Below are 24,688 nucleotides of genomic sequence, written 5' to 3'. Positions count from 1 at the left end.
ACTTGAGTTGCCTCCGAAATGTCGTGTTTTTTTATTATTTTACTTTTATTAATTTTAATTTCATTTTTTTACCTACGTGACTTTACCGAAAAAACTAAGAGTATGAATCCTTGCAGTCACGAAAGCTTCAAATCTAGATCCTATCCCACCACGTCGAGTACAATTCACGAGCGTGGAATTTGACGTCAGCCTCAATGACGCCACGTGTCCACGACGTGCCGTCAGGACGTTGCTCGCCACTGTTTGCAAACGATGAATGCGAATGCTGCAGAGTTGTCAGATAACCTAATAGGAGCGTGCATCGGGTTGTTTTAGTTATTAAATTATATTAATGTTTATTCCATAATAAAAATCGTAAAATGGTGTGGGATTATTTATTGTCTTGTTTACACTAGAAATTGCGAGCTATTTTGCTGAATTTTACATGCAACTGTTAGTCTCAATGGAATTTGGGAAAGTTGAGGTCAAATGTAATAATGTATTTGAAGAGTGTAATGTCTGTGCTGCTGTAGGGGTCAGTGTTGGACGCCGCTGGAATTTGAATACCTGTGTATGGATGTGGAGGATGGCAGTAATTTCATTGCAGGACACAGTGAGAAATTGGTAATTCAGAACAGAGGTTAGCAGGGAAGTGTTTTAGGTGTGGTCAGAGGTCAGTAGCCAAGGGGAAAACCTCAAGCCAGACGGTGGTGAAGAGAGGGCAAAAGTGACCGATAGAGGTCAGCTGTAGACTTTGCAACTAAAGGCTCCAGCATGAGCGCAGTGATGGTAAGGGGTGGTAGCGTTAATGGCAAAGGCCACGGATCTCTTGGCTTTCACTTTCGAGTGAAGGTAATCGCTGGTGATGAGCCTCAGAGTGGCGAGATGTTAACTACCTCGCCTGGTATGCATGAGGCCACGGTTTCGATCCCGACCCTGACGCCTGCTGCTGTATATTTGGAGTTTGCACGTCTCTCTCCCCGTGGTTGCGTGGATTTTTATCCGGGTCCTCCGGTTTTTCCCTCCAAATTAAGAAACATGTGTTTAGAGTATTTGGCTGCTATAAATGTCCACATTATAAGCCACTTTGTTGAGCTATCATTTATGGCCAAGTCCCTTCTGAAAAAGAGCTATATAGCTCATTGGGCCTTACCTGGTAAAATACATTTTTAAATTTGAGTTAGTTTAGTTGAGGCCAGCGCAACATATGACAGGCTGTTGTGATCAGTGCCATGAATTTCTGCTTTTGCTCCTTCAGTATAATTCCATTACGGATATTACTTTACGTTTAAGGTGGAGGAAGCCATGACATGGTTGAGATTCTAGTATCCTGCGAGGCTGTAAATCCCAACCAGGTATTACACATGGATCTCAGGGGAATGTAGACTCACCTGATCACCAACACTTCCCCACACATACACGATTTATACTTTGCAATTTCACGCAAGCAAGAGCGTCAAGAGTAAAAACAATGAAAGACAACAATTTGATTGAATGACGGGGAGATTAAATGACCCCTGGCAAAAGTTTGAAATGTGAAAAAGGGAAGGGAAGGCGTGCATTATTAACGACGCGGGCTTAACGCTGTCAATTTCAGGGATGGGGGATCGAGCTGATCACTTGAAACACAACACAAACCATTACGATGAAAAATCCCCCCCCCCCCCCCCCCAGGAGAAGAGGATTACGCGAGCGCAATTTTGCACTGTGGAAACTTCGCACTTGTGTTTCCTGCCACGGCCCGATAGCCGGTTGGATCACGTACGAAGGCGCTTGCACCGTGCGCGCGCGTTCAGTCGTCATAAATTCGGTGATAGTAATTTGCCACTGTGTGATGGCGCGCACGTGTAATCCAAGGACTGAATAGGATGGGGTTGGTGGACCATATGGGGATCGTCGCATGTGCATCAGAGACACTCCCAACAGTGCATCTACGGGTGGCCAAGCAGCGCAATGATTGAAAGCGAAATCGTCAGGTCATTAAATGTTCTCCACTTCTCCAGTTTTTTAAATTTTTCTCCCCACTATCTTCTGCACTTTCCTGCCGAACTGCTAAATACTTAACAAAGGAAATGGCCAAACACTGCAAGTAGAACTCTCTCGCAACACAGTGTCTTAGAGACTCAATGAGGTTTTCACGGGTGAAAAAATATGCATTGACAGAATCGGTGGCGGTAGTCGTACGAGGCTGCGATTTAATTGTAGGGTTTTAAATTAACGGGAATACAAATCAATACTCAGTTGTCGCAATGAAGTCATTAACAATAGTTAGATTTGTAATTAAAATGTTAATTTGTATGTGCAGCCTTGTGGAATCTGTGTTATTTTTCACCGATTCTGTCGAGCCCGAGGTGGAGATACCAGACACTCTAAATGCACGTGCAGCACCGGCAAACCACCAACCTCAAACAAAATGTCAGGAGTTAAAATCCCAAACGAGAATCGACTCGGCTTAACGCCCGAGTCACGAAAGTGAGAGAGCCACCTTCGGTCAGATGTCAAGAGTCGCTGTCCTGTGGATAGACTGGACCCTGGCATGTGAATATGCAATTTACCCCGAACTGCCCCAAAAAAGGCTTCCCCTGAACGGGATCAGCTGCGAGTCAATGTGTCACGCTGGTTAGGGAAGGCTGCACGCACATCGGCCCGAGTATGACATGAAACGCTTCACATCTTGTCCAAAGCATCGAATCAGCCCCCCTCCCCTATGCTGTGCCTGATGCTGGAGAGGGCAGCCCCAACCCACCCACCCACCCACCCCCAAATCACCCACCCCCATCTCACCCACCCCCAACACACCCACCCCCAACTCACCCACCCACAACTCACCCACCCCCATCTCACCCACCCACAACTCACCCACCCCCATCTCACCCACCACCAACTCACCCACCCCCATTCTCACCCACCCCCAACTCACCCACCCCCAACTCACCCACCACCATCTCACCCACCTCCAACTCACCCACCCCCATTCTCACCCACCCCCAACTCACCCACCCCCAACTCACCCACCCACAACTTACCCACCCACAACTCACCCACCACCATCTCACCCACCTCCAACTCACCCACCCCCAACTCACCCACCCACCCACCCACAACTCACCCACCCACAACTCACCCCCCACCCACCCACTCCCAACTCACCCACCCCCAACTCACCCACCCCCATGCTCACCCACCCACCCACAACTCACCCACCCACAACTCACCCACCCACAACTCACCCCCAACTCACCCCCCGCCCACCCACCCCCAACTCACCCACCCCCATCTCACCCACCCCCATGCTCACCCACCCCCATGCTCACCCACCCACCCACCACCCACCCCCAACTCACCCCCCACCCACCCACCCCCAACTCACCCACCCCCAACTCACCCACCCACAACTCACCCACCCCCCATCTCACCCACCCCCAATCACCCACCCCAAACTCACCCACCCACAACTCACCCACCCACAACTCACCCACCCCCAACTCACCCACCCTCAACTCACCCACCCCCCACTCACCCACCCCCAACTCACCCACCCCCAACTCACCCACCCCCATCTCACCCACTCCCAACTCACCCACCCCCAACTCACCCACCCTCCCCCAATTCACCCACCCCCCACTCACCCACCCCCAACTCACCCACCCCCATCTCACCCACCCCCCACTCACCCACCCCCCACTCACCCACCCCCCACTCACCCACCCTCCCCCAATTCACCCACCCCCAACTCAGCCACCCCCAACTCACCCACCCCCCACTCACCCACCCCCCACTCACCCACCCCACACTCACCCACCCCACACTCACCCACCCCCATCTCACCCACCCCCCACTCACCCACCCCCATCTCACCCACCCCCATCTCACCCACCCCCCACTCACCCACCCCCCACTCACCCACCCTCCCCCAATTCACCCACCCCCAACTCAGCCACCCCCAACTCACCCACCCCCATCTCACCCACCCCCATCTCACCCACCCCAAACTCACCCACCCCCAACTCACCCACCCCCAACTCACCCACCCCAAACTCACCCACCCCCAAACTCACCAACCCCCAAACTCACCCACCCACCCACAACTCACCCACCCACAACTCACCCACCCACAACTCACCCACCCCATCTCACCCACCCCCAACTCACCCACCCCCAACTCACCCACCGCCAACTCACCCACCCCCAACTCAACCACCCCAAACTCACCCACCCCCAACTCAACCACCCCAAACTCACCCACCCCCAACTCACCCACCCCCATCTCACCCACCCCCATCTCACCCACCCCCAACTCACCCACCCCCAACTCACCCACCCCCATCTCACCCACCCCCATCTCACCCACCCCCATCTCACCCACCCCCATCTCACCCACCCCCAACTCACCCACCCCCAACTCACCCACCCCCATCTCACCCACCCCCATCTCACCCACCCCAAACTCACCCACCCCCAACTCACCCACCCCCAACTCACCCACCCCCATCTCACCCACCCCATTCTCACCCACCCCCAACTCACCAACCCCCAACTCACCCACCCCCAAACTCACCCACCCCCATCTCACCCACCCCCATCTCACCCACCCCCAAACTCACCCACCCCCATTTCACCCACCCCCAAACTCACCCACCCACCCACAACTCACCCACCCACAACTCACCCACCCCCATCTCACCCACCCCCAACTGCACCCACCCCCAACTCACCCACCCCCAACTCACCCACCCCAAACTCACCCACCCCCAAACTCACCCACCCCCATCTCACCCACCCCCATGCTCACCCACCCACCCACAACTCACCCACCCACAACTCACCCACCCACAACTCACTCACCCCCATCTCACCCACCCCCATGCTCACCCACCCACCCACAACTCACCCACCCCCAACTCACCCACCCCCAACTCACCCACCCCCAACTCACCCACCCCCATCTCACCCACCCCCATGCTCACCCACCCACCCCCAACTCACCCACCCCCAACTCACCCACCCACAACTCACCCACCCCCATCTCACCCACCCACAACTCACCCACCCCCATCTCACCCACCCACAACTCACTCACCCCCATCTCACCCACCCCCAACTCACCCACCCCCATCTCACCCACCCCCATGCTCACCCACCCACCCACAACTCACCCACCCCCAACTCACCCACCCCAACTCACCCACCCCCATCTCACCCACCCACAACTCACCCACCCCCATCTCACCCACCCACAACTCACTCACCCCCATCTCACCCACCCCCATGCTCACCCACCCACCCCCAACTCACCCACCCCCAACTCACCCACCCCCAACTCACCCACCCACAACTCACCCACCCCCAACTCACCCACCCGCAACTCACCCCCATCTCACCCACCCCCATCTCACCCACCCCCAACTCACCCACCCACAACTCACCCACCCCCATGCTCACCCACCCACAACTCACCCACCCCCAACTCACCCACCCCCATGCTCACCCACCCACAACTCACCCACCCCCAACTCACCCACCCCCAACTCACCCACCCCCAACTCACCCACCCCCATCTCACCCACCCACACTCACTCACCACTCACCCCCCAACTCACCCACCCGCAACTCACCCCCATCTCACCCACCCCCATCTCACCCACCCCCAACTCACCCACCCCCAACTCACCCACCCTCATCTCACCAACCCCCAACTCACCCACCCCTATTCTCACCCAACCCCCAACTCACCCACCCCCAACTCATCCACCCCAACTCACCCACCCCCAACTCATCCACCCCAACTCACCCACCCCCAACTCACCCACCCCCATTCTCACCCACCCCCAACTCACCCACCCCCAACTCACCCCACCCCCAACTCACCCACCCCCAACTCATCACCCCCAACTCACCCACCCCCAACTCACCCACCCCCAACTCACCCACCCCCAACTCACCCACCCCCAACTCACCCACCCCCAACTCATCCACCCCCAACTCACCCACCCCCAACTCACCCACCCCCATTCTCACCCACCCCCATGCTCACCCACCCCCAACTCATCCACCCCCATCTCACCCACCCCCAACTCACCCACCCCCAACTCACCCACCCCTAACTCACCCACCCCCAACTCATCCACCCCCAACTCACCCACCCCCAACTCACCCACCCCCAACTCACCCACCCCCATGCTCACCCACCCCCAACTAACCCACCCCCAACTCACCCACCCCCAACTCACCCACCCCCAACTCATCCACCCCAATCTCACCCACCACCAACTCACCCACCACCAACTCACCCACCCCCATGCTCACCCACCCACCCACAACTCACCCACCCCCATCTCACCCACCACCAACTCACCCACCCCCAACTCACCCACCCCCATGCTCACCCACCCACCCACAACTCACCCACCCACAACTCACCCACCCCCAACTCACCCCCACCCACCCACCCCCATCTCACCCACCCCCAACTCGCCCACCCAGCCACAACTCACCCAGCCACAACTCACCCAGCCACAACTCACCCAGCCCCCCACAACTCACCCAGCCACAACTCACCCAGCCACATGCTCACCCAGCCACAACTCACCCACCCACAACTCACCCACCCCCATGCTCACCCACCCACCCACAACTCACCCACCCACAACTCACCCACCCACTCGCTTCTCAGCCATTGGAGGAGCTGCCCCGAGACTGACGGGAGACGGCGGCCAATCGGACGCCTGGGGAGGGCAGCGAGCGAGCGGGCTCTATCTAAAAAGACGGAGCGGAGCTCTCAGCACAAACAAACCGGGGCGGGGGAGAGTGAATAGAGAGGCGACACCGGCAAGGAGACGGCAGAGATAAAGGAACCAGGGGAGGGAGAGAGAGACAAAAGCGCAGTTTTGAGTCGCAGAGCCGAGGCCATTCGACTCGCAGAAAAATGTTTTCTCGATAGCGCGATCGCGATCTCTCAGTGACAAGTCGCCTGCCTCCAAGCTACCGGGGGTTCAACAACAACGCCGCCGCCGCCGCCGAATATAAAAATGCATATTTGATAAGAAGCAAAGAAGAACTGCTACTGACGATAACAAGAAAACGAGAGAAAATTGTCACCGGGACTTTTTATTTTTTTTTTAAAAAGCAGCCGCCGCTTTTGCGCGTTTTATTCGCGACAGCCAGCGGGTTGTTGTTGTTGTTTATGTTGTTGCTGTTGTTTTTTTGCGAAGTGTCGCAACAAGCCCGTGCGCTGTCCATCGCTGCCCGATGCGCGAATGGGAATGCAAGACGGTGCCTGCTGCTGCTCCTCCCGACAAGACTGTCCCCGTGCGGATGACACGAGGAGCCTCGCGCTAGGAGGAAGGCTTCGACGCACGTGCACGCATCGCTTCGTGTTTCTCTCTTTTGTTTTCACTCCTTTAAACTTCACCTTCAGCAGCCGCGCTTCTTGAAGAGGAAAACAAAATAAAGCACGTACGAACGGGTAAGCCAATATAAAAACCCACACTCTCTCGAACATATATTTTTCACCATCGGTAATAAGAAATCAGTCGTTCGTCTCTTGACAACTTGCAAATCGTTTGCGTCTTAACAGCAACATCTCTCGCGTTTTGTGGCACCTACAGCGGTGTTTCTATTCCGCGTGTTTTAACACTCTGAAATAAAAATTGTATCATCTCAACCCCCCTCCACGAGTCTCTTGCCTGATGGCAGGTCGCTCCCGCTCTTCTGCTGTGCTCATTGGTGCTGTCTAGAACTTCACTCCATCACCATCCTGCGTTCACGTGTAAAGACCAAATACCTATCTCATGTTCTCTGTTGGTTAAAGACCCCGATCGTTCTTCCTAGAGCTTCTCTATCCTGCTGGCAAGTGTGCCTTCTCGTGATGGAACGGTCTCTCAAACAACATTTCAGTAAAGTCGTCAAATGCGACTTTCCTTGCCTACTAAGCCTCAATACGCGCATGATGACGGAAGCTTTTATCGTGATTTAATTTATTAAAACATTTTACCTACGTGACTTTACCGAAAAAAACAAAGAGTATGAATCCTTGCAGTCACGAAAACTTCTAATCTAGAAATAAACATTTTTGCTTTTACCATTTGTTTTTGGCCACTCGCAAATTCGCTCCCGTAAATATGTGTGACCTCGTGCAGACTCGAGAAGGCAGCGAAGCGCGTTTCCCTGGACGGATGAGCCGTGAAAGGGGCACATTTTGACTTAAAACTTTCGCGACTGCAGGAATTCACAATCGCCGCTTGTGTTGCGATCGATACGTCGTGATATTTTTTTCATCTTTGTATTATTTTACCGAAAGAAACCATCGAATAAGTCAAGTGGGGGGCGGGGGGGGGGGTTCATGCGGTGATCGCGTTTGGCCGGGCACCTGGCGCGCCTCGCGCCGTCACAGACGCGGAGCGGGGCGGGGGGTGGTGGTGGGGGTTTTGTTGTTGTTGTTACGTATCAGTTTTGTTGTTGTCACGTATCGGTGTCGTTGTTACGTATCGGTTTAGTTACGTATCGGGTTTGTTGTCACGTATCGATATTGTTGTCACGTATCGATATTGTTGTTACGTATCGGTGTTGTTGTTACGTATCGATATTGTTGTTACGAATCGGTGTTGTTGTTGTCACGTATCGGTGTTGTTGTTGTCACGTATCGGTATTGTTGTTGTTACGTGTCGGTGTTGTTGTTGTTGTTACGCTCGTGCGCCGCGCTGCCGCAGTGACCCCTGTCTCTGTTTGCCGCGCGCGCATCGCCGGTGCGTCCTGCCAGGGGCCCAGAGTGCGAAACGTCGCGCAGCTGGCGGAAATTTGATCCTCGTGGTGGTACCCCGGGGTGCCGAATCATACAAAATGCCCGAGGCAATGCAGTATTTTATTTCTGGGACGATATTTTTTCCTCCCAGCGGTGTTACTTAACTCCGTGACTGGGGGTAACCAATCGATCCGAAATCAGTGCCACTCCGCGATGTCGAAACGCCAAACGTCAGCGCAAAAAAAAAAAAATCCGTGATCGAATAATTCAACTTTGAAGAGTGCATCGTGTGCAGCTCGTCGAGATGAGTCGATTGCCGCATCGGCGACTATCAACATCACGGACATTATGCATAAGGTTCAATTAGGCAGGCGTGGCTAATTACACGGGAAGGCGAGCGTGGTTGTTATTGTTGTCGCTGCGTATCAGCGGGCGAATGCCGGCGTCGCGGGTACGTTGAACATCTTTCGCGCCGTACGTAGTCAGCCTTGCTGATGGGAGGGGAGGATCGTGTGGCTGCCGATATGCAATGCAGCAAGAACGACGGGCCAGGTGCCGTGGTTGCACTGCTGTGATCCGGCGTAATGTCGGAAACGGATGGTGTCGAGATTTGTAAATATCCCAAACCTCCTGGGCTGCAAGGTGGCCAGGATGTAGCAGGAGATAGAGCATGAGGATTGCTTGAGGGTTGGCACCCTTGTATGCGGGGTTGTACGTATGCTGAACTTCTTTTGCACCGTACCTAGCTAACCGTGCTAAGGGGTTGTCTCTTCGTACCCACGTTTTCCTGCCTGCGTGTGAAATAATGATTTAAAAATGTATTCGCAAAAAATAGGTCATTAAAAAAAGTGTTGAAGGCTTGTCTGAACAATAAATTACATTTTTAGAATTCATATTCAAGTAGTGTCTCGTAAAATAGCATGTCATGTTTCTGTACACGAATGGGAGGTACAGCAGATTGAGGAGAGAGAGAGATCAGGGAGAGAAAGGGTAGATGAGTGGTCGTGGGTTAGATGAATATGCCACGTGCATTGCAGTCACAGTTCAGAAAATATTAAACTGATAGAACTATATGCGCATTTTGGAAATGTTAATGGGTAAGAGAAGAGCTACCACCATGTAATACAAAGACAATTAGGCTCAGGGTATAGCGAAGGTCATCATCAGCATGGAAGAACATTCTTAAGCCTGGATTTTAAGTGGGACAGGGGGTCGGCGGTACAAGACGTTAATGGGGAAGTAGTTCCGGACAGCAAAGGCAGCAGAAGAGAAATGAGTGAGAACTCTAACTGATCAGCAGTTGATTGTGGGTATTGAGAACAAACCCTGATTGCTGCTGTAGAAAGGATAGGGAGGTGGTGGTGGGGGGGGGCAGTGATGGGAGAAGGGAAAGAAAGGGAGGGCAAGCCCAAGCAACAAAAAAATACAGTGATGACGATCATATAATTGATCCGGAATTCGACTGGGAGCCAGCGGAAGGATCTCACAATTATAGAGCTCCAACCGAGAATCCTGGCAGCAGCACTGTGGGTCACGTGGATTTCGGAGGCGAGGGATTTAACAACGTCACAGAGGAGCAGTCGGGGCAACAAGCGATGAAGACTTGAAGGGTCTCAGTAGAGCAGGGGGTAAGGTGAGTAGTGGATGTGAGAGACAGAGCAGGTGGAGGTAGGAGGTCTTGCAGAGCCACAATTCATTGTCTGATTGGAGTTGGCTCCCACTGTGCCGCTACTCCTGCTGCTAAGATAATCCCTCATCCCCTTGTCATTGTGAAGAATTGTGAATACCATAACATAGATTGCTCGCGCAGCACGACTCTGTCTAATTATATTCCTGCTTCGTGCAGTTGTTAAACTGCGAGGTTTCTCCATCGCTATGGGTGAGCGTAGCAATGTTTTTGTTTGGAGAAGCATCATTTAGCCGACCAACCACAAAACAATGCTAGGAATCGTGACGATGACAATGATGATGATGACGATTCATTCAATTTGCGCGTTGAGATCGATACGCGGGGGGGATAAATAACAATCTTGCAAATACCAGCTGCACTTAATAAACATATAGTGGTGAACACGCAAGCGATTGCAATGCTAATAATGCGCCGTCTTAACAAGGGCTGCAACACATCGGATTTTAAAATGCAACCGAGTGCTCAGAGCGCTGCCCGTTGGCTGTGACAGGCAGGCGCTGAATGGAGTTGGAGCCAAATTAAATTCCCTCTTGTCCACGGATGGGGCAGGGTCTTTCATTTACCCTCTCCGATTTGGGAGAAGGTGCCGCTATGGAAGGGAAGTCCTCCCATATTTTTTTTTCCTGGGGCGGATAGCAGCAGACACATTTTTTACCATTTGCTCATTAAAACGGATAGTTGCCCTCCGCCTTCGCGATGCACTGATTGCCCAAGCGGGGAGGGCAGCTGTCTGTCATCGTGGCTCTGGATGGATGGAGGCTGCTGTGTTCACGCGGTCACACTGAGCCACACCTGAAGCTGGCGCCGAGCAACAACAAAAAAGCCCGGAGCGGACGACTTTTACTTAATCAGCGCTGGTGGCCGCTTCGTGTTAAATTCGCCCACCTACACACAGCCCTGAGCCTGCAAGCCACAGTCAATGCTGCTCCCACCCGTCCAATCTCGTACCTGATTACTCTCCCTCCTTACCCCCGATTTATACGTGAATAATACCGCTATCAGCACGAGGTAGATTTTCAAGAGGATGCTGCTCGTGCCTCCATTAAATTCATGAAGAAGCTTCCCCGGACGTGTAAGGAAGCATCGGACGTCTTGACGAAAAGCAGGCGGAACAGCCCGCGAACACGTCTGGATAGCTACAGCGCCGTCTCTTTCAAATTTCAATTCGATCACACACGATAGAAAGTCGGTTCTTCTTCTCTGCTGCTCCTTAGTCTGTAAGTGTCGGTACGCATTATAGGTAGAGGGGAGTGACGGTCTGACGGTTAGCTCGCTCCATTGAAATTCCAGCTAGCCAGGTTCGACACCTGGTCTAGATGCTGCACAATCTAAGTGCAAAGTGGTTTCTGAGCTCATCACGAGCCTCCACTATACGCCGACTCAGCCTCATGCGAGTGCACGGTACCGTGTGCAAAAATCAACACATGGGAGACAAAGGGTGGCTGGGTGTAATTTCTGACCACACCACCCACACACGTACTGGCCCGCTTTAACAGGTGGTCCCCTAACACGCGTGCCACTGCAGTGTGTAAGACTTTGATCAATGACTGTTTTGTTTATGAGAGTATAGAGGGCTGTTACAATATATAAGGCCAAATAAAAAGGTCTTTGAGCATTATCTTTGTACTTGTGACTCACTTGCCCTGCTTGACCTATCACGTGCACTGACATTACCTCCGAATGATTTTTGCTAAGCTCAGCTAAGCGGCCCACTGTTTCCCTTTTAGACATATAGATGTCCTTATATGCTTGTGTTAGCATCCAACTCACCTATGACCACACCACGTGGAATACTGGAATTCTCCCCATCTTGTCAGATCTAAGAAAGCTAAGCTGGGTTGAGCCGAGAGAGTGCTTGGATGGATGAACGCCGCACATAACAGGTTTCATAGGCTGGGGTCTAAGCAGTGAGACAGCTTCTATGCTCCTTTTATTGTATCATGTATTATTGTTTATTATTTTATTATTTCCCTGCAGTCACGAAAGCTTTAAATCGAAATTTAGCTTCTATGCTCTCACGTCTGCGTGCCACCGTCTTGGCCAACGCTCCCTGAGCGGCGTGCTTAAGTATGGTCGAACGAAAGCCCCCGTGACCCGCACGGTGTGGGGAGGCCCCTCATCCGGCGGTGGCTTGACAAGAGGGTGATGCGACGTGCGGCCCAATCGTCGTCAACTCGTCCTCTCGCACCGCTTCGCCTGCCGTGCGCGCGCAGAGCCTAGATCGGCGTCACGGCAGTACTACGGAGAAGCCGAGCAGTGCTATATGGCACACCGTGGGAGCGCACACTCATTTCAATTCCGTTTCTGGTGTGGGGGGGGGGGTCCGTTGTGCTGACCTTTTTGCCTGCACGCATCTCTGAGTCCAGTTATGAGCACTCCGCCCCCCCACCCACCCACCCACCTCCCCCAGCAGAAGCACAGCTTCTCAATCAGCCAAAGTAGAGGTGCAAGTTGTCGTCCCCCTACTCTTCCCCCACCACAATCTCTTCCCGCCCCGCATGTCCCATTGTGATTCAATTCCAAGACGAGCACTACCCTATTCTTCATTTCTACACTTGGCATAACATCAAATATCGCTGCTCGGGCCAACTCCTGACCCTTGTTGAGAGTTTTTACTTTGTTCGTTGGTGCAGCCTGCGCAGAGGCGATCTCGACCAAATTTTCTCCACATTTGATGAGATTTTTTTAATTCTTAGTTTTGCGTCGAAAAAGGACCCATCTTGAACAAAAAGGGTCCTTTCCTATGAACAGCTGGCACTTCGCCAGCTGTTCGGAGTTTGCTTGCTAAAAAAAAATCTACTGAAAAGTATGCACTCCCAGAATGCTGTGTGACTGATGAGGTGTAAAGAAAATACTTGGAACTGTTCCATGGTGGGACAGATATGTTCCATATAACACAGGTGTGTGCCTTATTGGGATTTCGCGACTGAACTGGTAAATATTTAGTGCAATCTTCACTGAACCAGCAGACATTAGAAATACGGGTTGATTCCCACCACTTGTCCAAGAATATCTGCAGAGCATTTAGCGAGTCTCAGCATGTTCTCAATTTGTTAAGTAATGGATAGAGACTTGAATATAACGGTATGTAAGCAATGCTTTCAAAGGCCATGCATTCAATTGAAAGCGTAACCTGGCAGGTTACAAGATGGCATAAATGAAATAACACATTTGGTTGATAATACTTAGGCAGGGATTATTGACACTATTTAAATGATGCTCCGCTTTGATTAAAAGCCATCACAGCCACAGGACTCTCTAATCTGCTGGGCATTTATGGCACAAACAATCCCTCCAATTAAATATATCCATGAAGGCCGTCCTTTATGTTTATTTCATTTTCTGAGTTAAATATGAAAGAGATTTTAAATAAATGATAACCATAATGATACCATTCATACAAACATTTGGTTGAATGCAGCATTTGATCATTACTATTCTCGTATTTAAACGACACGTGTAAATAAGATAACCTTGAAATTAGATTTGTGTCCCATAACCGTTAACTTATTAAAATGTATCACTTTTATATTATGTAATTTTATACATGGAGGAGGTGATGATGAGAATTCCTCTACGGTAATGTTATAAACATATAGAGGGGCTGAAATCATATTTAATCATGGATATTATGCGGCCTATGAATGGCACATGGAGTAACAGTGCTGAAATTGCCACAAGTTGACAACAATTGCGATGAGATGCACAGTCTTGTTTAACGTGGCAAAAGCAGACATTAATTAAATTTTTCAGAGCAACTTTGGCATGCAGAATGCCTGTAAGTAATATAGCACTTGTCAGCGGTTGAGTGCAATTAACTTTTGAAAAGGGTCGCATCTGCAAAGGCATTTATGTCTGCGAGGCAACCAGTGTAACATTGAGCTCTTTTGCATCTCCCCCCTCCCTTCCGCTTTCAGCCCAGCCAAACCACGTTTTGTTTCCAACAAACTCGCACGCGATATGAGACACTAATTCGGTCATTTACCATCTCAGATTACGACACTTCAATGCAAAAACCTCAGTTTCACGGTACATAGCGGACTCGTGTACACGTTATATATACCTGGCTTTCAACTTCACGGAAATTACAATTCAAGAAGAAACTAAAAGTTTGCATTGATATCGGGATATAAACGCAGTCTATATAAATGTAAATGTGTCTCTTATTCTAATTTGCATGATAGCAAAAAAAAAGCGTTATTGGTGCACAGAATATGCCCTTGAAAACAATGTAACTTTTTTTTATCTTGCAAACATTGTAAAATCTTCTCTCTAACTTTAAGTCAGAATTTCTTCTCTGCCCCGAACAAGGGCATGAAGGGCATGATTATTGGTGCCAATTTTTTTTTTGCTTTTTACATGGTTATGGGTTATGATGCAGCGTGCAGTTAGGGTGACAGTGGTGACATTTTGCATGTCACCTTGTGATTATTCTCCCCAGACACAAATAAACGCCACGGCAGTCTTTACAGACTCATCTCAGGGTTGTTTTGTAAAACTGTTTCTAAAGTACGACATTATTGTTGATAGCTATTGGGCCAACATTGCAAGCAACTATACTTTAAATCTTGAAAACATGTATTACATAAGCGTTAATGCTCAACAAAGTGCTGTACTTTTTCTACAATGTCTGTAATCTACTAGTAAATCACATTCATAAACAAGATGCCCCATTCTGATTAATTTCCCCATGGACAAACCGAACCAGTGATAGCGACTTCCACTTCTATCTCAGAACCACCAAATGTATAATTGAGCCTGAGATTTTGGTCACCAAGTGACAACACAAAAATAACAAAACATAATGATCACGACGTTTTGGGCGCAACACAAGCGTCCGTTGATCATCAACGGACGCTTGTGTTGATCATCAACGGACGCTTGTGTTGATAATCAACGGACGCTTGTGTTGCGCCCGAAACGTCGTGATCTATTTTATTTTATTTTCTACCTACGTGACTTTACCGAAAGAACCAAAGAGTATGGATTCCTGCAGTCACGAAAGCTTCAAATCAAGATTAAAACATAAGGAATTTGGGTTTCACTGAATTTGTCCGAGCCCAACTATTAAGGATAATAACATAACAATATTATATAAAATTAGTTTTTTCAGATGACTGAGACAAGATGCACCACTCTGACTACAGCTCGAAGGGATGCTGTGTAGAGCTTGGTATAAAGGGAGGAGCACCATGATTTCCTCATGCTCAGTTAGGAATTGTACAAACATTCCAAGAAAACCTCTTTAAAATAATACTCTTTGAAACTCAGTTGAGGCTTTCCTGCAAATACAGAACTAAAAATATTATTTGACGAATTTTTTTTTACCAGAAATCTTTTATTTAAAAAAAATGTCCTATTAAGGGCGACTTTAATGTCTGTGGCCCTCTGCGGCAGACTGGACGTAACGGAACGCGACGTCCCATTTTGGCAGTGCCTGAGTAAGCATGTGGCGCATTAGAATGTCCCGGGCGCTTCCCAGAGTCTCTGCAACGTGACACAATTCCACCAGTAAGTGGTGGGGGGAAATATATATATCTGAAGCGTCACTGGTTTTTTTTTTTACACGGGGCCCTCTATGTTGAGAATAACTGGAGCGGAGCCACTGCATTAAAGCAGTGCAGCTTTCTTTGCCCTCAAGGGGCTAAGAACTCGATTAAAATTATCTAATGAAGGTGCATTATTATTTATTTCCGTACATGTGTGCGCAGCTTAATAACCGACATAACGAGGTGCATTATTGCTTGATTACGATCATGATCCAGTCGATGCTTAATGACGTATGGCTTCCCTGTGATCAGCCGTTGCTGGTAACCACAAATGTAATATTTGCAATTGATACGTTATTGGACGATATAATTACATAATTATTTTTTAAAGAGTTATTACAATTAAGTTCAAATGGAATATGATATTTTGTATTACAATGTCCCCTCTAAATGACTCCATGCTTAATGATAGCATTGGGTGCACTTATTTCCATTTGTAATATTGAACCAGCCGTCGAAATTCTACATTGTTATGACAAGGCCCATCAGCGCGTCCACTTTATGAAATATATCCGCGTGATGTATAATGTATAATTACGATCATAATCATCAGATATTACAAATCTACTGCTAGATGAAGGCCTTCTTAAGCCATCACCATCCTCCATGGCCCTGCAATCCACCAACCCACCCAGCTCTAGCAAATGTGCCTATCCTCATTGCTCCATCTCCACAGTAGATGTGCTCTTGGTTGATTTTCCTCCATTGGCTGCCACTCCTTGAGTTAGTTTCGCCCACAAGCCACCGCCTTTTTCCAGCAATATATCCCGCTTAAGCCCTCTTACTCTTCTTAACAGTCATAATTGTGTCTTCCACCTGCACATGTCCTCCAACCTGTTTCCCCTTGCCGTCTCTCAGCGTAATCGCAAGCATACATCTCTCCATGCACACTTTTGAGCAGCTGCTATGTTTCTGATCCACAAGCCATTGTAGGTAATACCCGCTGATTAAAATGCTTCCTCTGCAAAACATGTTGCTTCTCGTGATCAAATTGAGCTCTGCCAATATCAGCTTCCCTACAAACTGCTACTTGGATCTGCACTTTGCAAGCGTTCTCATTCTGGGTAATGTACTCACTCAAAAAAAATGTCTCATGATCAGGCAAAGGGAATGAATGGGTACGAATCCTTTGAAAAAAACACTCAGTGGAACCTCGTATGATTGCGCAAAAAACAACAGACGGTGGTGCAATTATTTTACAACATTCCCAGGGTGCAACAGCATGGGGCAGAACGAAGATTATAACCTATGAAGCGTGAAGTCAAGAGGTGAGTGCCCACTGACCATTAGGCGAACCAGCTGTATAGTCTGGGGAAATATTTGAAGTAAATAAGGCCAGAAACGATGACAGTGTGTACATTGTATCGATTGGGATTATATTTTACATATGATGGTATTGAAGCAACAATGCTGGAGTAAAAAATAACGTGAAAATAATAGTTATTTTTTTATTGCCATAATTTTGCCAGGCAAGTTATAGAGCCTTCGTTTATAAACTTTCCACGAAATGTTTTTTTAACACATACATTTAATGCGCATGTTAAAGCTCTGGATTATTCTGTTGTCCATTATGAAAAGGGGAATTCAGATAAACGAATATGAATAAACAACTGGGTAAACTAATAATTCAAACTTTGGCTATGAAGCTCAGCATGATCAAGGACTTAAGCTCAATGCTAACCCTCAACGCTAATCCTAGCAATCTTCCTCCGCTGTTCACTCCAGCCCTGAGATATTGGCGATGACAGAGTGGACCTAGGTGGGAGTCGAGCAAGAGACAGCGAGATGATAACACATTGTCACCGGGAGAAGCATTAACATGCGAGCAGGCACGTCTGCGTGAGTGTGCTGTTTGTTGGTGTGTGTGTTTTTCTGTGTGTGAAGGAGCAGTAGTATAACGGGGAGCAGGAGTATAGCGGTTAGCACGCTGCGCTACAAATCCAGTGACCCGAGTTCGATTCCAGCTCAGGGCCAAAACCAGTCAGTGATGATTATCTGAACTGATCCTGGGCATCCCCTGGGTCGACTTAGCCTCAAATGAGTACCTGGTGCGATGGATAAACATCGCCACTGGCCACCCACCCCCTCGTGTGCCATGCCGGCATTCACATGTGCTCGTCAACAGCATTTGCCCCAACCATCTGCTCAGGCTATAAGGTGGCTCTTTCTCTTTGTTTGTATATGTATGTTTGCATGAGTGTGGCGCAGTGATTTAGTAAACTGGTGCTATAATTCACGTGATCTGGGTTTGATTCCTGGCCATTTACAATATCCGCTACATCGATGTGAGGTTTATGTAGGGGCATCTCTCCAGTGCGGATGTTGACACAAATGGAACTGCCCGTGTTGCTGCTGGCCTGACCACCAACTTAAGTGCAGTACAAACCCTTAAATGCGTGCTTGCTAGCGGCAATCGCCTATACCACCAACTGTGTGTCAATAAATGGGGGGTCATTGTTATGTGCATAAGTGTACTGGTGTGTATGTATCTGGGTATTATGTATGCATGAATGTGTGTTTATCTGTGTCTATGAGTGTGGTTTTACACACGTGCTTGTGCGCGAGCAAATACACGCATGTGTATGTAAGTGTATCCGTATATGTAGCTGTGTGTGTGTGATCGCATGCGAGCATAAGTTGATACATTTGTGCACATATGTACATGCGCATGCAGACAACGCGCGTGATCGTGCGTATTTGGGTGCATGAAGTGCATACGTGTAGGTTCACGTATGTGAGTTTGCGTGCGTGCGTCAGCAAATGTATGAATGTGCACGGATATTTACGTCTGTGTGTGCGCAGGGGTGCATGTGGTGAGGGGTATTGTGGGGGTTCGCGCAACGCACTTCGAACCCGGCGGCCCGAGTTAGATTCCTGCTCACGACCAAAAACAGTGGCGGATATTTGAACCGGTCCTGGACATCCCTTAGGTCCGCTCGGCCTTAATATGAACACCTGGTGGGGGGGGGGTGTAAACATCAGCATTGGAGAGACAAAGACGGCCGGGGGTTGTCCTGGCCACCCCAGTTGCGCACCGTGTCGGCCCCCATAGGTGCCACTCGCTAACAGCACTTTCCCCAACAGTCTGTGTTTGTGTGTCGGGTGTGCCTGTATGCATGTGTAGTGACGACTTGACACACTTCTCTTGAGGCGGCACTTGAGGCGGCACTTTAGGCGGAGACCCCTACTGCAACAGCCCCGAGTCTCCCGCGCATCTCCCTTTTATATACCAACACGAGGCCACGCCCCCCTTCTCGATCCTTCTCGCTGACTCTGGACGCTCGCTCCACCGGCAGACTCCACCGTCCTCTTCCGTCGCCTGACCACGCTCCCTTTTCGAACATTCCTGTAGCCACCAGTCCTCTTCGCACTCACAGCTGATACCCCTGCTGTCATTACCTCCCGTGGCCACTAGTCCCCTCACACCGCATGCAGGCTCTATTGTCATTACACATGCATGTATGCGGGTCATCTGTGTTGCTGTGTAACTGTGGAGCGGTAGTGTAGCGTGGCGGTTAGCACACTGCGCTATCAACCCGGCGGCCCGAGTTCGATTTTCACTCACGGCCAACACCGGTGACGCTTATCTGAACCGGTCCTGGGCCTCTCCTACGTCAACTTAGCCTCAAATGAGTACCTGGTCCAGTGTGTAAATATTGCAACAAGGGAGACAAAGGTGGCCTGGAGTGGTGCTGGCCACGCAGCCTTTCATGCCGTGCCGGCCTCTATAGGTGCTACTCGCTAAAAGCACTTGCCCCAACAGTCTGTTAAATTTCGATTTAAAGCTTTCGTGACTGCAGGGATTCATCTTCTTGGTTCTTTCGGTAAAGTCACGTAGAAGGGAAATAATAAAATAATAAAAATAATACTAATTGTAAAAAAATACTATGTTTTATTTTTATTATTTTATTATTTCCCTTCTCCGTGACTTTACCGAAAGAACCAAGAAGACCAACAGTCTGTCTTTGTGCGTCAGTGTGCCTGTATGTATGCATGTCTGCGCATCTTTGTTGTTGTGGAGCCGTCTGCTCTACAACCAAGCAGATACAAACACCGTCGGGGGGCCAGGCGGTACCGGCTGCCCACTGCGGGGCCTAAACACCAACACAGATGGTGTTACCCCTTGCATGTTCCCCACTTCCCACCGTCATCTATAATTATCATCTAAAATCATAACGGGGAGCAACCTTTACGAGTCATACATATTTATAATATTGGATTGTGCCCACTATGGTTATCATTACAAATAAGGTGGGCCACTGCCGAATCGTCGTGAGAATTATTTTATTATGTTTTATTTTTATTATTTTATTATTTCCATTCTACGTTACTTTACCGAAAGAACCAAGAAGATGAATCCCTACAGTCACGAAAGCTTTAAATCGAAATTTAAGTGTACACTTGTTTTTATACTTCTGTATAATAATATATGAAGTTGTTTGTATCTTGACTGTGATTCTTACACATGTTATGGTTAGTTTAGAAACGCTTAGTTCTGTGCTTTCCAGTTGCCTGGGTGACAAATAGATGGATAGGTTTTGCCCAATCCTAACCAGCTGGCTCAGCAAACTTAATAAAGAAGAACACTTAGGAAATGCTCTTTGCCTGCGGTTACCTTCACCTTCTCATTGAACCTCACCTCCGATGAGTGTGGTTGGTTGCGTACTGTGCGAAAGAAGTTCAACACACACATATACACATACGAACGAACTGCTCATTTAATACATCTGATCGCTGTCACCCTTTTTAATAACTGCCCTACACATGAAAGTTTTGCTTTGGCCTGTGGCCTTGACGATGTGGGGAAATTCTTCATCCAGCAGTGGAGAGAACATGGCTGCAGATGATGATGACGATGATGATGCCCTTCGCATGCCACTGCGAGTGACGTCTTGGTAAATGATGAACAACGCGTTTCGATAATGACGCCCAATGTGGGAGTGCTGTCAAGCTGGCACAGAGGGCAACCAAAAGTGAAACATGCCCCAAGTCATTAATGTTTTATCACAGCAAACACTAACCCCAAGCCTTAATGCACAATGCGTTTATAAAAGAACGAGAAATCCAGATATATAATTTCCCGAACGTGTTGTAACAGTGATCGACACGATGTTGCTAATCGTAACATTACTCGCACGTTTTAAATAAGAGATTGTGCCATTGTAATAAAGCAAACTGTATTTATTTAAGATCAAGCGGCATTAATAAATCCTTAACTCCTACATTTATATTATCTACCACTTGTCTGCCCTAAAAATTAGGCAACATGAACTGCTACTTAATTCCTTTCAAGAAATAATAATACCCTGAGGCATCAAAAATGTACAAGCAAATAAATAAATACGTAAGGAAACAGCTTAATGAGAGAAAAGTTTTTGATTCCCTTGATCCCTACGCGCAACTGATAACAACATGCAGTATATTCCTACATACATTTTGGCGTTTGAACTTACAATTGACGTCAGCCGTACTTTTTTTACCAGTCTAGATATCCTGATTCGAGTTTTAAAAAATGTACGGCCGGTGCATAGGAAGAAACTGGTGAATTTTTCTAGCCATCGTTTATCACGATGTTTCTCTCTCTCTCGAAGTAGCCAGGCAGCTGCGTGGAAAACTTTCGTATGCGGGGGGGGCGAAATACAAGGGGGCAAAAGCCATCTCGAGGGCCTAATTCCAGACGTCCTTACCACGCTTTCGCGCGCGTGCAGTTATGCCCTTTCGCCAAACAAATTGTGACGGCGCACATACAGCAAATCGCTGCCACTCTAGATCAGGCCTTTACGATAACGGCGGCCAGAAAATACCGCACAGGCGGCGAACGATGCATCTGCACGGCTAACTATTAAGCTCCTTATTGTGCAAAGTCCATCCAAATATCTTACTCACTCCTGTGTCTGTACAGAGATTAAATCATAGGCCACGCACGACAAGACGAATTAAGCATGTAATGCCATGATATATTCTGTGCACATGTACGTGTACTCATGTAGGTAAAGGATTCTAGATTTGAAGTTTTCGTGACTGCAAGGATTCATATTCTTAGGTTTTTTCGATAAATTCACGTAGGTAAAAATTTTAAATTAATAAAAGTAAAATTAAAATAAAATTGTAAAATTGTATTTTATTTTTATTTGACTTTTATTAAAGTCACGTAGGTAAAAAATTAAAATTAATAAAAGTAAAATAAAAATAAAATTGTAAAATTGTATTTTATTTTTATTTTACTTTTATTAATTTTAATTTTTTTCCTACGTGACTTTACCGAAAAAACCTAAGAATAGGTAAAGGATATTTAAGTCCATACTTTGCCGTTAAGTATTCATAAAGTACATGCAATAATCCCCGATTTAACATGACAGAATGATTGGGCAAATGCCACTAACGAGCACATATTTAGAATGGCAGGTCAGAAGAGTGGGCGGTGAAGCCAACGCCACGCACAACGGTATTGACTTCCCAGTGCTGATGAAAACACGTGGGTACACAATCTAACATCTTCTTGGTTTTTTCGGTAAAGTCACGTAAAAGGCAAGTAATAAAATAATAAAACAATAAAAATAAAACATAATAAAATAATTCTCACGACGTTTCAGCTACAACGCAAGCAGCCGTCTTCAGGTTGTAGCCGAAACGTCGTGAGAATTATTTTATTATGTTTTATTTTTATTTTTTTATTATTTTATTACTTCCCTTCTACGTGACTTTACCAAAAAACCAAGAAGATGAATCCCTGCAGTCACGAAAGCTTTAAATCGAAACAATTTAACATGTTTTTATTTTTGGTTAAACCAAGGAATGATCTGCATAGATGCGTCATCAGACCCTCCACCACCACACATAGCCAAACTAATAACATTGTCACGTGTACAAGGATACATAGTTATTGTTTCCACTCGTCGGCAAGTTGAATAACGATTCTCAGAACCAAACTTGTCTAATTATATGAAAAATTTCGCTTGAAATTATGCTTAAGCATGAATGCAAGGATATATCTAGTCGATGTTTTAATTCAATTCAACCGGGGGGGGGGGGGGGGGGGGAGGCTCATTGCAGCTCCATACACTCATTGTGTATGGCCAGGAAGTGAACATGGGTAGCTGGAATGATCAAACTACGATGCAGTGACCTTGATGCCAACACTGCCAATGCATCATTTGCACGTGTGTGTCTACGTACGTATCGCAGTTGACCCGTATACATCCGGAAACATGTACACACATGGTTACGAGTGAACCATTTGCATATGCAGGCAAGAACTCATTGAGAAGACATCTCACGTGCAGTAGACACATGGGACATTGTACTTACTTAAGGACAGATGTTAACCGAAACAATGCGTTTATCAGGCTATAAAAAAAACAATAGATTCGAGCTACACCAGTCCCCTCGTGGCATCGTCGTGCAAGTGATAATGTCACAGTGTCTTGAATGTCCCCCTTAACCGCACACTTCATGAATTACCTGTGACGGGAATCGAACCTGCACACCCACGCAAAGCAGCTCGGTGACCACCTGGCTAACCAGCCTCTCCCACCACCCCGACTCTGGGATTCAAAGACTTGCCATGATTGGCGGTTGCGATGATATTTAAGAATGCATATTCTTTGTCTCAATTGCAACAATGCCTCATCTTGCCTCATCTTGAGTTTTTGCTCAGTTCCTTTCAGCAAAATGTAACGTAAGCATTGATTTGCATAGATCACAAATAATTGGTTCTCATGAGAGCGCTATGCAACGCACCTTTCACGAAAATAATAATCTACTTTAATCGAAGAATCGTGATATGCCTGGTATATATATAAATATATACACATAGGATTCAGAAGAAAAATATCACATTAAAATAAGAGACCAAACTTGAATAAACCTCTTCTACACAAACAAGACGAAATCAGACAACAGCAGGGGGAGGATTTGTAAGCGCCTCTGGCAATGAAGCGAGCACACAATTTGCAAACTCATCTGCATGTGAATCGTGCAAATAATCTGATTACGGCTGGCCGGTGGAGACAGCCATTCGTTTTGCACGGCGTGGCATCTGCGGCTCGAGACGGGCAGAGCCTCTCCTCGGCGGGGCGCCGCCACTCCGTTCGTTTGCCTCAGAGGTCGCAAACGGGTTTTGGTTCCTTACCCGTACCCGGCCGCACCATGGTCGCAAACGGGTACGGGTACCCGTACGCTACCCGTACCCTACCCGAAATGAGTGACAAACGGTTAGTCACCGGTGACTCACGGCCTACCCGTACCCGGCCGCACCAGGGTCGCAAACGGGTACCCGTACCCGGCCGGGTACGGGTAGCCGGGTATCGGGTAGGGTACGGGTATCGGGTACCCGGTTGCGACCTCTGGTTTGCCTCTGCCGCTCCGACCGAACCCTCCCATATGCGCGCGCGTCCATCCCGCCGGTGACACGTGCGTCGCCCACGCCATTCGCCATGCGGTCCACGTCCGATGCAGCAAACAAAAGCTGCCTTTTACCTCCAAACCCCCCAATAACCCCGAGCGAAGGAGATGGAGGAGGAAGAGAAAGAAATATGATGCACCCGTGTTTCCTTTGGCCAGGCAGCGTGACACTAATTGAACCCAATCACACGCCAATGTGAATTGAAGCATAGCTTCATGTCTCTGTGAAGGGTCTCGTCTTTTATTATGACTCTCTCTCTCGTGTTGTCCAGGGAACATCTTGGAATGTCTAAGAACGAGATTAGCGGTTGGCTTCGTTATGCAATT

General features: G+C 48.4%; 1 protein-coding gene and 1 pseudogene across 3 annotated transcripts in view; one reads left to right on the top strand and one right to left on the bottom strand.

Annotated features, from left to right (window-relative positions):
• IMMP2L (inner mitochondrial membrane peptidase subunit 2) overlaps positions 1-24,688 on the bottom strand; it is a 251,284-nt gene that overhangs the window by 109,741 nt on the left and 116,855 nt on the right. The gene's annotated exons all lie outside the window — the stretch shown is intronic.
• LOC133349513 (leucine-rich repeat neuronal protein 1-like) overlaps positions 6,752-24,688 on the top strand; it is a 53,039-nt pseudogene continuing 35,102 nt past the window's right edge.

The sequence above is a fragment of the Lethenteron reissneri genome, chromosome 30 (genome assembly GCF_015708825.2).
Source record: "Lethenteron reissneri isolate LAM-NWPU_2019-01 chromosome 30, ASM1570882v1, whole genome shotgun sequence".
Taxonomy (NCBI): domain Eukaryota; kingdom Metazoa; phylum Chordata; class Hyperoartia; order Petromyzontiformes; family Petromyzontidae; genus Lethenteron; species Lethenteron reissneri.
This window is presented reverse-complemented; position numbering and strand designations above follow the sequence as displayed.